Genomic DNA, 11,474 nt, shown 5'->3' with positions numbered 1-11,474 from the left:
AAGATTTTTTGGTGGTAAGAACTGAAAAGCATAGGCAACAAAAGCAAAAGCAAATAAATGGAACTGCATCAAATTAAAAAGCTCTGCACAGCAAAGGAAACAAACAACATAATGAAGGATAGCCTGCAGATTTGGAAAAATATTTGCAAACTATCCATCTGACAAAAGATTAATAACCATTACATATAAGGAAACCAAACAACTCAATAGTAAAGAAAAAAAATTTTAAAGTGGGCTGAATAGGTATTTCATAAAAGACATATAAATGGGCAAAAGGCATATGAAGAAATGCTCAACATCACTAATTATCAAGGAAAACCACAATGAGATATCATCTCACCCCAGTTAAAATGTCTATTATTAAAAAGAAAAGATGCTGGCAAGGATGCAGAGAAAAGGGAACTCTTCTACACAGTTGATGGAATAGATATTAGTCCAGCCACTATGGAAAACACTATGAAAGTTCCTCAAAGCACTAAAAATAGATCTACCATATGATCCAGCAATCCCACTCCTGGATGTTTATTCAAAAGAAAGAAAATCAGTTTATTGAAGAGATAGCTGCACGCCCACATTTATTGTGGCACTGTTCACCTTAGTCACAATATGAAATCAATCTATGTGTCCATCAGAGGGTGAATGGATAAAGAAAAGTGGTGTATATGTACACACAATGGAATATTATTTAGTCATTAAGAAAAAATGAAATTTTCAGCAACATAGATGGACCTGGAGGACATATTAAGTGAAATAAGCCAGACACAGAAAGGCAAATATTGCATGTTCTTACTCATATGTGGGAGCTAAAAAAGCTTATCTCATGAAAGTGGAGTAGAATGATGGTTACCAAAGGCTGGGAAAGGTAGAGAGAAGGAAGGATAAAGAGAGATTGGTTAATGGGTATGAAAATACAGCTAGAAGAAATAAGTTCTAGTGTTTGATACCATCATATGGTGGAGTATAGTTAACAGTAATTAATTCTTCATTTCAACATAGCTAGAAGAGATTTGGAATGTTACCAATACAAAGAAATAACAAAAGTTAGAGGTGATAAATATCTGGTTACCCTGATTTGATTATTACACATCATATGCAAGTATCAAAATATCACATGTACCTGATAAGTATGTGTAATTATTATTTATCAATTTAAAAAATTAAAGGAAAAGCTAAGTGTACCTACAAGATAGCCTTGCAGAATACCAACACCATAAGAAGCAATCGAAGACAATTGGAATTAACATTTTTGCTAACCAAATAGTAACTCCATATTTGTATTATATAACTTATGTTAGTAAATTATAATTATAAAGCCTATTATTATCATTAATTATGATAGTTTTATAATATAGATATAATTACACAATTCCACATACACAATACTGTTGATTCAGACTAATATGCTGCATGTGTTAAATATTCTTGCCAGTGTAATTGTCCCTTTAGAGTTGAGTCTTTTATGAGTTAGGAGTCCTGATTTAAAGTCAGAAACCTGAGTTCAAATTCTACCTCTGCAACTTAGTATCTGTGTAATTTCACAAGTTAATTAATATCATTAAACCTCAGTTTCACTGTCTGTAGGACAGAAATACTAATACTTCACCTAACGATTCAAACAATTAATGTCTATTTATAAATCAAATTAACAAGTACACAGAGGATATTAATTTTAAAAAAATAGCTCTGTGGCAAGTAACAATGGAAGCAAGCAAAAAGTAGGTTTTTATTATTTTTTATAATGCTATACTCTAAAAATATATCCACAAGCAGTATAACTATTACCTTAATAAGTGAGACATCAACAGGAGAGGAACTAACTCAAAAACCAAGACATGAGAAGAAAAACATAAAGAACAGGAATTTATTGTGACAAATTCTTTCTGAGGACGAAGTTATCTGGCTCTATCCTTTTCTTTAAAAAATGTAATCCTACTTTAATCCTTCTACTTAATGTTGATCTTCTTTCAAAGGACAGTGCATACTTGCCCTCCTCAGTTAGCATATGTAAGTGGTGTAAGTTTAAATTTTAATATTAAAGAAAAATTTTGTTGTTTGGGTTTCAATTAGAGCATTAAATACAAAAGTTCAAGTTTCGAAGTTGCTGCCAAATTTTATATATACATGGCTTTTACAGAGATGTATTAAGTCTTATAGCATCATTGCATCACTGTGACTGACTGTAATACACTTGAGTTTATAGATAGAGCTTCTAATGCTCTGGTTTTGACATTCCAATTGCATAACAATTGCCAAAATATATATATGAATTAACAATGTGTCTTGTCTTTATTCTGCTCCATTACCCTACTTTATAAATGGTAAGACTGGAAACTGATCCAAACAGGCAAAGAGCTAAAGACAGAACTTTGGAGAGTAAAAACATTTAAACACAGACCACGAAAGAAAAGCCCTTCAAAAAGCCTGAAAAGAGGCTGTGAAAATCACACTATAAAGCATTGAGGAGTAAGTGGGAGTTAAGGGAGTCTGAGACAAGGAGTGCCGACTGCTCTTTTAAGGAGTTCAGTTAACAAGAGATGGAAATGGATAATAGAAATAAATTAGATGGCAATAATAATTCATTATTATTTCCCCTCATCTCAAACCTTCTCTTTCTCATTTATTGCTTTTCTTAGTGAATGTTACCACTATACATATTGCCATCCAAGCCAGAAGCCTTAATTATTTCTATTCCTTCATCTGCATTCCAACTCTTCTTCCTTATTCTATCTCACCTCTTAGTCTAGTGTCAACATAGCAATGGGTCAGATCATGCCACTCCTCTGCTCAAAACCTTACCTAATTAATAAGCCAACCATATGGTATGTTAGAAGTATATATCCAATAGAAGGGTCAGGGTAGGCTTTATTGAGACGGTGATATCTGAGCAAAGACTTGAAGAAGATAAGGAATATAATCAAATGGACATTTAGGGGAAGAGCATTCCTGGCAAAAATTCTTTTAAAAAGGAGTATGCCTGGAGGTTTTGGAGAATGGCAAGGAAGCTAATATGGCTTCAGCAGGGTACCAGGAGGGGAGAGTGGTGGAAGATGAGGCCAGAAAGGAAACAGAGGTCTAATTAGTTTGCTACTCATTAAATTCATACTACAATGCCTCATTCTGCCTTCTCTATCTCCCATCCCCTCCCCACCATCCCCTCCCCACCCCACCCCCACATGCACACAAATTAAAAGACAAATGTTCTGGATTTCATTTCCAATAATCAAGGTCCTTATATCTCATATTTTTTTTTGAGGGGGTACTATTTCTAACACTTGAAAGGTTCATGAATCACTTCCAGTCACTCTTCTCCATCTGTCCACTTTAATGGACCAGGTCTGCATTCCGAAAGTTTTGGGTAGTACAAATTAAGGGATAGAGGCTATGAATTAATACCAAACCAGTAAGAGCATCAAACACCAAGATAAGAACATGGAGTCTAAATAACACAGTGAGGCCTCATCTCTACAAAAATTAAAATTAAAAAATTAGACAGATACAGTGGCATACACTATAATCTCAGCTACTCAGGAAGATAAAGTGGGAGAATCTCTTGAGCCCTGGAGTTGGAAGCTGCAGTGAGCCATGGTCGCACCACTACACTTCGGCCTGGGCAACAGAGCAAGACAAAAAAAAAAAAAAAAAAAGAAAAAGAAAAAGATATACTAAAGAAAGATACTGACTGACTGAATAAATAAGAGGATACAAGTATAAATAAGCTCTGGATTCCCAGCATTTGGAGCATTTTGGAGTTCTTGGAAGAGAAAATGGAGGATATTAAGAGAGATTAAGAGAGAAAGAAACAACTCAAGAGGAAGACCAGTAGTGAAGCAGAATATATTCCAGAGTGTGGGTCTGAAGCTGAAAAACATGTCACCATGCCTGTCTCATCCCCAGGGAATATATACTAAGCTGTAAAATTATATCCGATCCATTTTTGATTTTTTGAGATAATAGTAAAAAGGACTCATACCAAATCAGAATATAGAAGGAAGTTTCTATAGAAGGAAGTTGACCAGTTTCATATTATAGCTAACTTCCTTTGATTCCATTTACCCAAAATCACTACTATCAACCTTTTCTGACATACATACCCCTATTTTTTACATAGTTTCCTCATTTATACAGACTTGGCTACACAGAACTGTCAGAAATTACATGAAATAATTTCTGTGAGGAAAAAGGATAGAAAAGGCAATGAAGAAAAGATCTTCTGACCCAGGAGATGATTCAATAGGCACATTACTCTGCCTTCCAGACAGGCAGAAAAAAATGAGTGCATACAGATGGTACAGAAACTTCACTGTTTATCCTTGCTAGTTTTGTTTGTTTGTTGGTCCTAGGTGAAACATTCCATTCCTCAAGAACTGTCTCCAAAACTCCTCCTTTACCAAGACATGAATAGTTCGCTACTTGCTATTTCTAGGCAAAAGCAGATTTGAATTTAACTTTTGTCTCCTCCACTTAATAGCTAAGTGACTTGAAACAAGTTCTAGATTTCATCTGAGCCTATGTTTTCTCATCTGCAAAATGGAAATCTAACACCTAGATAACAGGGTTGCTGTGAGAATTAATGAAACGATGTACACCTGCACACAGAGCACTGTGTTTGACATAAAAAGAAATGTAATTTCCATTCTTATGCCAACACACAGAGAAAGGCATTCAAAAACCTAGAACATGGTCCATACCACAGAAAAGTTTTTCTCCTGAAATCTATCCTCTCCAAGGGGGAAAAATCCGCTAACCAAACTTATGATGGAGAAATCCTGTTACTGTGGAGCACACACTCTGAAAAAAATCATGAATCTGTTTTGAAAGTGATTTTTGTGATAATCTAGTCCAACTTTAAATAAGTAACTCTCAACAGGGAGTGAAGAGACCAAAATGTATATGTAATATACTTCTTATTTTCATGATACAAACCAGGAAATAAAGCCCAACAAAATTCTAGTTGTTGAGTACATTCAGAAAATAAAGTACTGAAAAGATTAATTTTTTCTTTAATAGTAAAAAACTATTCATATGATACTTGACAATAAATTCAGTTACTTCACAAAGAGCTCATTGCATTTTCAGTCAATGCAAATATTAAAAATTTCTCCCACACATCAAATCAAAATTTACCTCCCTTTTATGAGCAGCCAAAGGTCCCTTGTTCTGTTCCCTTTCCCTACCACCCCATACATGCCGACATTCACACATTCACCTTGATTGTTGCTCTCATGAAAGAGTTAGTGGTTCTAATGTCCCACACTTTTCAGTCCTTCTTTTCTCTCATATTCTCCTCTCCTAGAGAATCTTCCCAAAAACCAAATACAGAAGAGTAGCAAAGAGTGGTAAACTACAGCCTGTAGTTTATAGCTATCTTGTCAACCATTTTTGTGTAGCCTACAGGATAAAAAGGTGTTCTATATTTGTAAGTGGTTGAAAAGAATATATGACATGTGAAATACGAAATTCAAAGATCGGTATTAATAAATAAGTTATACTGAAACATAGCCATGCTCATTTGTTTACATGTCATCTATGGCTGCTTTTATGCTACAACAGCAGAGTTGAGTAGTTGCAGCAAAAACTATTTGTCCTGCAGAGATAATATTTAGTACTATCTGGCCCTGTACAAATAAAGTTTGCTGATCCCTGTCTTAGGAGAACACTGGCCCCAAGAGCACGTTCACCTGGAATAGTCCTCACTCACAACCCTCTCCTCCCTTCATGACAACACCTGGCTCCTGCAGGAAATCGGTCTTCACTCAGCAAATTACACCTCCCCTTCACTCCCACAGTCTCAGCCACACCTTTAAAAAGGTCATTGCTCTGATGAAGCATGAAAACCTAGCCCAATCAGACATCCAGAGGAAACATGGCTACAGAATGGATACTGACTCTGCAGCCCTCTGGGCAATTCTTAGAAGAAAACACATAGCCTAACAATAGTTGAATTTGGAATCAAGTAATTTATCACTTGCCAAGACTTGCTACCACACCTTCTCAAATCCTGATTACCATATTGCACAAGTTTTAAGTCCATGTAACTTCACACAGCTTCAATGAAATTTGTGTTACATGTTCACAATGGATGAAATGCAGAGCAAGGTCCTCAGAAATAAGCAGAAAGCCACTCACTGATTCTCGATGCTAAGATTCAGTTTATATTCAGGTAAAATCATGTCCTCTGAGGCAAAGATGGCAAGAGAGAGGGCAGACCCTGTCCTACTGTGAAAAGGCAGAAGCTGACCAATATAGAGGACTATACTCTTGATCCTTGTTTCTCTTTCAATTTAATTCAAACTGGCATTTATTGGAGAGCTTTATGTGAAACAAGCAGTATACTAGGTCTCCAAGTGACATAAGGATATATAATGTCCATTCCTTATTCTCAAGGAGCTCATAGTCTAGAAATGATATAAGCCCACAGATGAGAGAGAGAGAAAGAGAGAGAGAGAGAGAGACAGTGTGTGTGTGTGTGTGTGTGTGTGTGTGTGTGTGTGTAAGTCAAGGATATACAACAAATAACTACTTTAGTTATTTTGGGTTAGTGGCTTTAAAGGTATTTTGATTCCATCTTATTTGCTTATCAATATTTTCTAATTTTTATATTAAACAATAATTGTATAGTAAAACAAGTTTAAAAGATTACAATATAGTATGATTGATACAATAATAAATATAAACAAGGTATACAATTACAAGTCTTTCTTGAGTAATTAAAGAAAAATTTCCCATGAAAAGCCTAAGATGGATTTTGAAGAATAATTAGTTCACTAGGCAGATAATGAGGAAAGATATTCTAAGAAAAAATATGAAATAACATGATATATTGAGGAAGTTTGAAGTATTAATAATTACTGGTGGAACACAAAGAGAAATATGGAGGGGAGAAATGGACCTGGAAAAAAGCCACAGCCCAGATCATGAAGAACCATGGGTAACATGCTAATAAGCATGCATTTCTTCCTAAGGCTATAGGTTGTTTGAAATGAAAGTTACATTGATGTATGGCCAATAAGGGGTCTGGTAAATTGAGGTAGTAAAGACATAAAAGGATGGCCTCTGGCACCATTATCCATTTCAAAAGGTAATAAAAATACCACAGATGACACTTTAGCTGGAATACCATTTAAGAAAATTAAGCTTAGAATGGGAGAGTTTGACTAGATAATCTTTACAGTCCTTTTAATCATCAATTTCCATGATTCTTTGGCATTTGGGCCATGATGTCCCTGCACACACTCCACTCAACTTTTATTAAAATACACACAATTTGTTGTCAACATACTGTGCTAGATAGTTTGATGAATACAAAAAGAGGCCTGTCTGCAAAGTGCCACTTTGGCAGGTGGGGCTGAGAGTAGCCCAGATTTGGGAATTGCTAATGCAATCTTAGGTGAACATGTAAGGAAGTGAGAAAGAAGGTAAACACTTGGGAGGTGGAGACAGAGGTGGAGATGGGCTTGTTTAGGAGTAAATTAGGACATCTCAAAGAGAGCATCTCCTCCCTAACATGGACCATTATTCCCTCTATAAAAAGGCCAGTCTGCCACACTAGCAGCACCCTGCAAGCTGCTTCTGTCTCCTACTTGTTCCTCTGGTGAGCTAGGTAAGTGAGCAGGAGTTCCACTCTGCTCAAGGGTACTTAGGGCTATAAATTAAGAAAGTCCAGGATGTGCTTTAAAGCAAAGAGGCACTAGATAACAAGGCTTCTTTTTAGTATACTCTGGGCAACTTTGGTATAAGTTTAAGTTTGCTGAAAAGGAAAATGAAAAAAATGACTAGGACTATGTACTTTATCTCCTTTCTTTGAGGTCATTTCCCTAATATCATGGATATCATAGGGTTCTAATTATCCACAGGCAGGTTGCCTTCTTTACTGCTGAGCTTTTTCTATTGTGTACCAAGGTGTGAGGGTCACTTCCTGCTTGAAGAATGAAAACAGAAGCTGAATCTAATAGTAGTTGCCTTTAGTTTCACATCATCTAGGCTTGTTGCTGGCTATGCTCACTTTGTCTACTTTCTCTGACCTAGGAGTCTTGAGAGTTCAGTTCAGCCACTGATGCTCCTTAGTTGGAGTCAGGCATGTCATGTAGTATGGACCTGCACCCACAGTATTATTGGAACCTAGAGAGAAAGAGGAAGCAGATGAAGTGGAACACTCAGGACTTTTAAAGCCACCAAACAAAGTTGATATTATCCCTGGTAATGGCAGGGAAACCAAAACAGAAAGTCATTTTTCCTATATTCATTCAGGAATGGAAATAAGACCCATGGATTACTTTCCTACTTTCATCACTGTCTTGCTACAAGGCTTGAACAAGTCATTCAACTCTGGATTAGTCCTTGATTACACCACAATGAATTTAAACATGCCTAATTCTGAACAATTATTATAAATACTTAGATCTAATTATGCGTTTAAACAAGAAATAAGAGTAGTAAGGGGTTGGTCCCTCTTTTTCCTCCCTTTAGGTTGCTCAAACTTGAAAAAAAAAATGCCTAAACTCCTGCAAGGCATCATCACTGTCATCGATGCTTTCTACCAATATGCCACTCAGCATGGGGAGTATGATATGTTGAACAAGGCAGAGCTGAAAGAACTTTTGGAAAATGAGTTTCATCAAATTCTGAAGGTAAGAACTCCATGCCAACATGGAATTATGCAGGACTTTTCTTCTTCATCCCTTTCCACCTTCTTGTCACTGATGTCAACATCCTAAAGGATTCTCCCAACTTGGTGATAGAGAACAGGGTTTGGTAAAGGTTTAAGATAAAATCAAGAGCTGATCCATTATGGTTTCCATAGCATAAATAAGGGAAGTGATCCTACTAAACAACAAACAAAACACACAGATTAAATAACATCCTATCTAAGTGACCAATTCTTACAAACACAGTCTGCCTCAGAAAAATTTTCCGATCTAAGTAAATGCCTAGATTTCCGATTTCAGGAAATTAGCATTTACCCCTGAATCACAAAAGAATATGTCCACCACCTTATAAATGTCAGCTCTAGAAATGAATATTTGGGAGTTTAGATCAGACTTTTGAGTTTCAATTCCTTAAATCCAACTGCTTGCTGAATATTTTTATTTGGATTTCTATGAATTTTAGGCATGATACTCAGATATCAGATATTCAGTGTGTCAGCGATGAATCTCATAATCTTCCCCTCAAACTTTATTCCTTCATTTTTTTGCCCAAGGCAAAACTCTGGTGTCATTTTTTTTTTTTCTCTCTCTCAGCAGATACCACTACCTTCCAACCTCCATCTAGCTCATCAATAATCTCTCAAAAGAGGCCATTTCTCTTCATCACTATTTTTAGTCCTCTGGCTCAGGCCACCTACTACTTCTAATCTCAGCATTAGATGCAAATATAATAATTTCACTACTCAGCTAAAAATCCTTCAACAGCTCCCAATTGCTCTTAAAGTACAAAATTCCTTAACTTGACTTAAAAGTCATAATCTGGTCCCTATTTATCTCTTTATCCACATTTCTTAACTCTTCAAACTCTAAATCTAGCAATCCTAGATTTCTTTAGTTCCTTAAATGCTCCAAGCTTTCTTTTACCTCCAGCCCTTTGTTCATATCATTCCCTCTGCCTAGAACAATCTTTCCCTTTCTCCTTATCTTCCTACTCCTTTGTTTGGCTAATTCTAATCCATCCTTAAAAAGGCCTCATTTACTCTCATTAAACTTTCTAAGACCTCCATTGGTTCCTCTCCGATGTACCCTGGTAGAAACCTTACCACAATAAATTATAATTTTGTTTATATATCTGACCAACTTAACTTGAAATTCCATCTTTTTCAGAAAGCAAACTTGTTTGTTGATTTATACTCGCATATAACATAATGCTAGGCAAATAGCATAATAAATCTTTGTTTAGTGAGTAATTACTTAGCTAATTAATTTAATTGGACAAATAAAGAAAATTTATATAATTAATATGGGTATAAAAAATTATTTATAAATTAGCTAATCATTCATATTTGACCCATTGTTTACCAAAAATAATCACTCCTCTTGTTCCCTTTCATCTTTCCATTGCATCATTTTCTACCTATTTCTCACCACATTACTCACTGCTTACTCCTTTTTCTCTTTCTGGTCAGTATACAGCAATCCAGACTAAAAGACTATGTAATAAGTTCCACATGAATAAGCCGAATATTTACATTTTCACATCTTCCCTTCAGTTGTTTAGCTAGTGTATGGCCTATACTAACAGAGCTACCCTTTGTACCTTGTTCTTATACAGAATCCAAATGATCCAGATACTGTGGAGCTCATCTTGAAAAGTCTGGATCGAGACCATAACAAGAAAGTGGATTTTACTGAGTATCTTCTGATGATATTCCAGCTGGTTCAGGCTCATAATAAAATCATTGGCAAAGATTACTACCAAGCTTCAGGGTCAAAGCTGAGAGAAAACAGGCACCAACACCAAGAGGAACAAGATGAAACAGAAGAAGAGGAGGACAAAGGGCAAGAAGCCTCTTCCAGTCATTCAAGTTGGAGTACAGGAGAGGACGATTCCTATTCCAGGAACTCCAGAAGAAGCAAGAAACATAGGCCTAAATCCATATGCAGAAGCCTGCATTACCAAAGAAACTTGTCTAGCCCTGGGCATGGGAAAATATCTGGAGAAAACATACACTCAACTTTAAACGATTTCAAAGGTAGTGAGAAAAGCAAAAATGGGTCTCATGAGAAAGAAAGGTCTAAAAGTGAAGAAAATGGTTATGTTCATTCAAGTAATTGCAAAAAAAGATCAAACTTAGCAACTTGGTCTGACACTTATGGACAAGAGCACACACACCCCTCAGAAGATCAGCCTTTCAGTTCTAAAGAAAACTGGTCTGATTCAAATGAATCCTTAAAAAAGAAACAACAGAAGAAGAAATCATATCATTATCCTAGTAAGCAGCACCATGAATTTACCTCAAAGACGTGGGAGGAAAAAGAACGTTGGTCAAATTCAAAAAATCCAACTGATTCAAGTTACAGAGAATATGAGTTAGGCTCAGGGCAAGCTTCTAGCTGTGGCTCATATGAGTCTGACACAGATCACTCTTCTGACATAGGTCAACATGACACTCACTCAGGACAGTTCTCTGGCTACAGAAAACAGGACTCGAGATTGTGTCAGTCCTCCAGCAATGGGCAACAAGGTTCTATATCAGGACAATCAACAAGCTGTGATAAATATGCAGCTAGCTCAGGTCAAACATCCAGTCACTATGAGCATAGCTACGACTCCAGTCACTCTTCTAAACATGGTGAACACACCTCGAGATGTGCTGATTCTGATACTAATGGTCGAATTGGGACTACTTACGAGAAGGCTTCCACCTACACCCAACATGGAAATGGACCCACTCATTCCTCAAGAACTTGCCCATATGAGACTGGCTCAGGCCACTCTTCTGCCTTCGGGCAACATGAGTCTAGCTCAGGACAGTCCTCTGGTTA

The 11,474-nt window shown here is 36.4% G+C and overlaps 1 long non-coding RNA gene across 1 annotated transcript; it reads left to right on the top strand.

Annotated features, from left to right (window-relative positions):
- Positions 1–7,553: 7,553 nt before the first annotated feature.
- On the top strand, positions 7,554–10,286 carry LOC119469735. The gene is made up of 3 exons (XR_005198568.1): positions 7,554–7,600; positions 8,467–8,627; positions 10,261–10,286. It is a non-coding gene; the product is annotated as an uncharacterized LOC119469735 (long non-coding RNA).
- Positions 10,287–11,474: the final 1,188 nt, after the last annotated feature.

This window comes from Cebus imitator, unplaced genomic scaffold (genome assembly GCF_001604975.1).
Source record: "Cebus imitator isolate Cc_AM_T3 unplaced genomic scaffold, Cebus_imitator-1.0 Scaffold801, whole genome shotgun sequence".
Taxonomy (NCBI): Eukaryota; Metazoa; Chordata; class Mammalia; order Primates; family Cebidae; genus Cebus; species Cebus imitator.
This window is presented reverse-complemented; position numbering and strand designations above follow the sequence as displayed.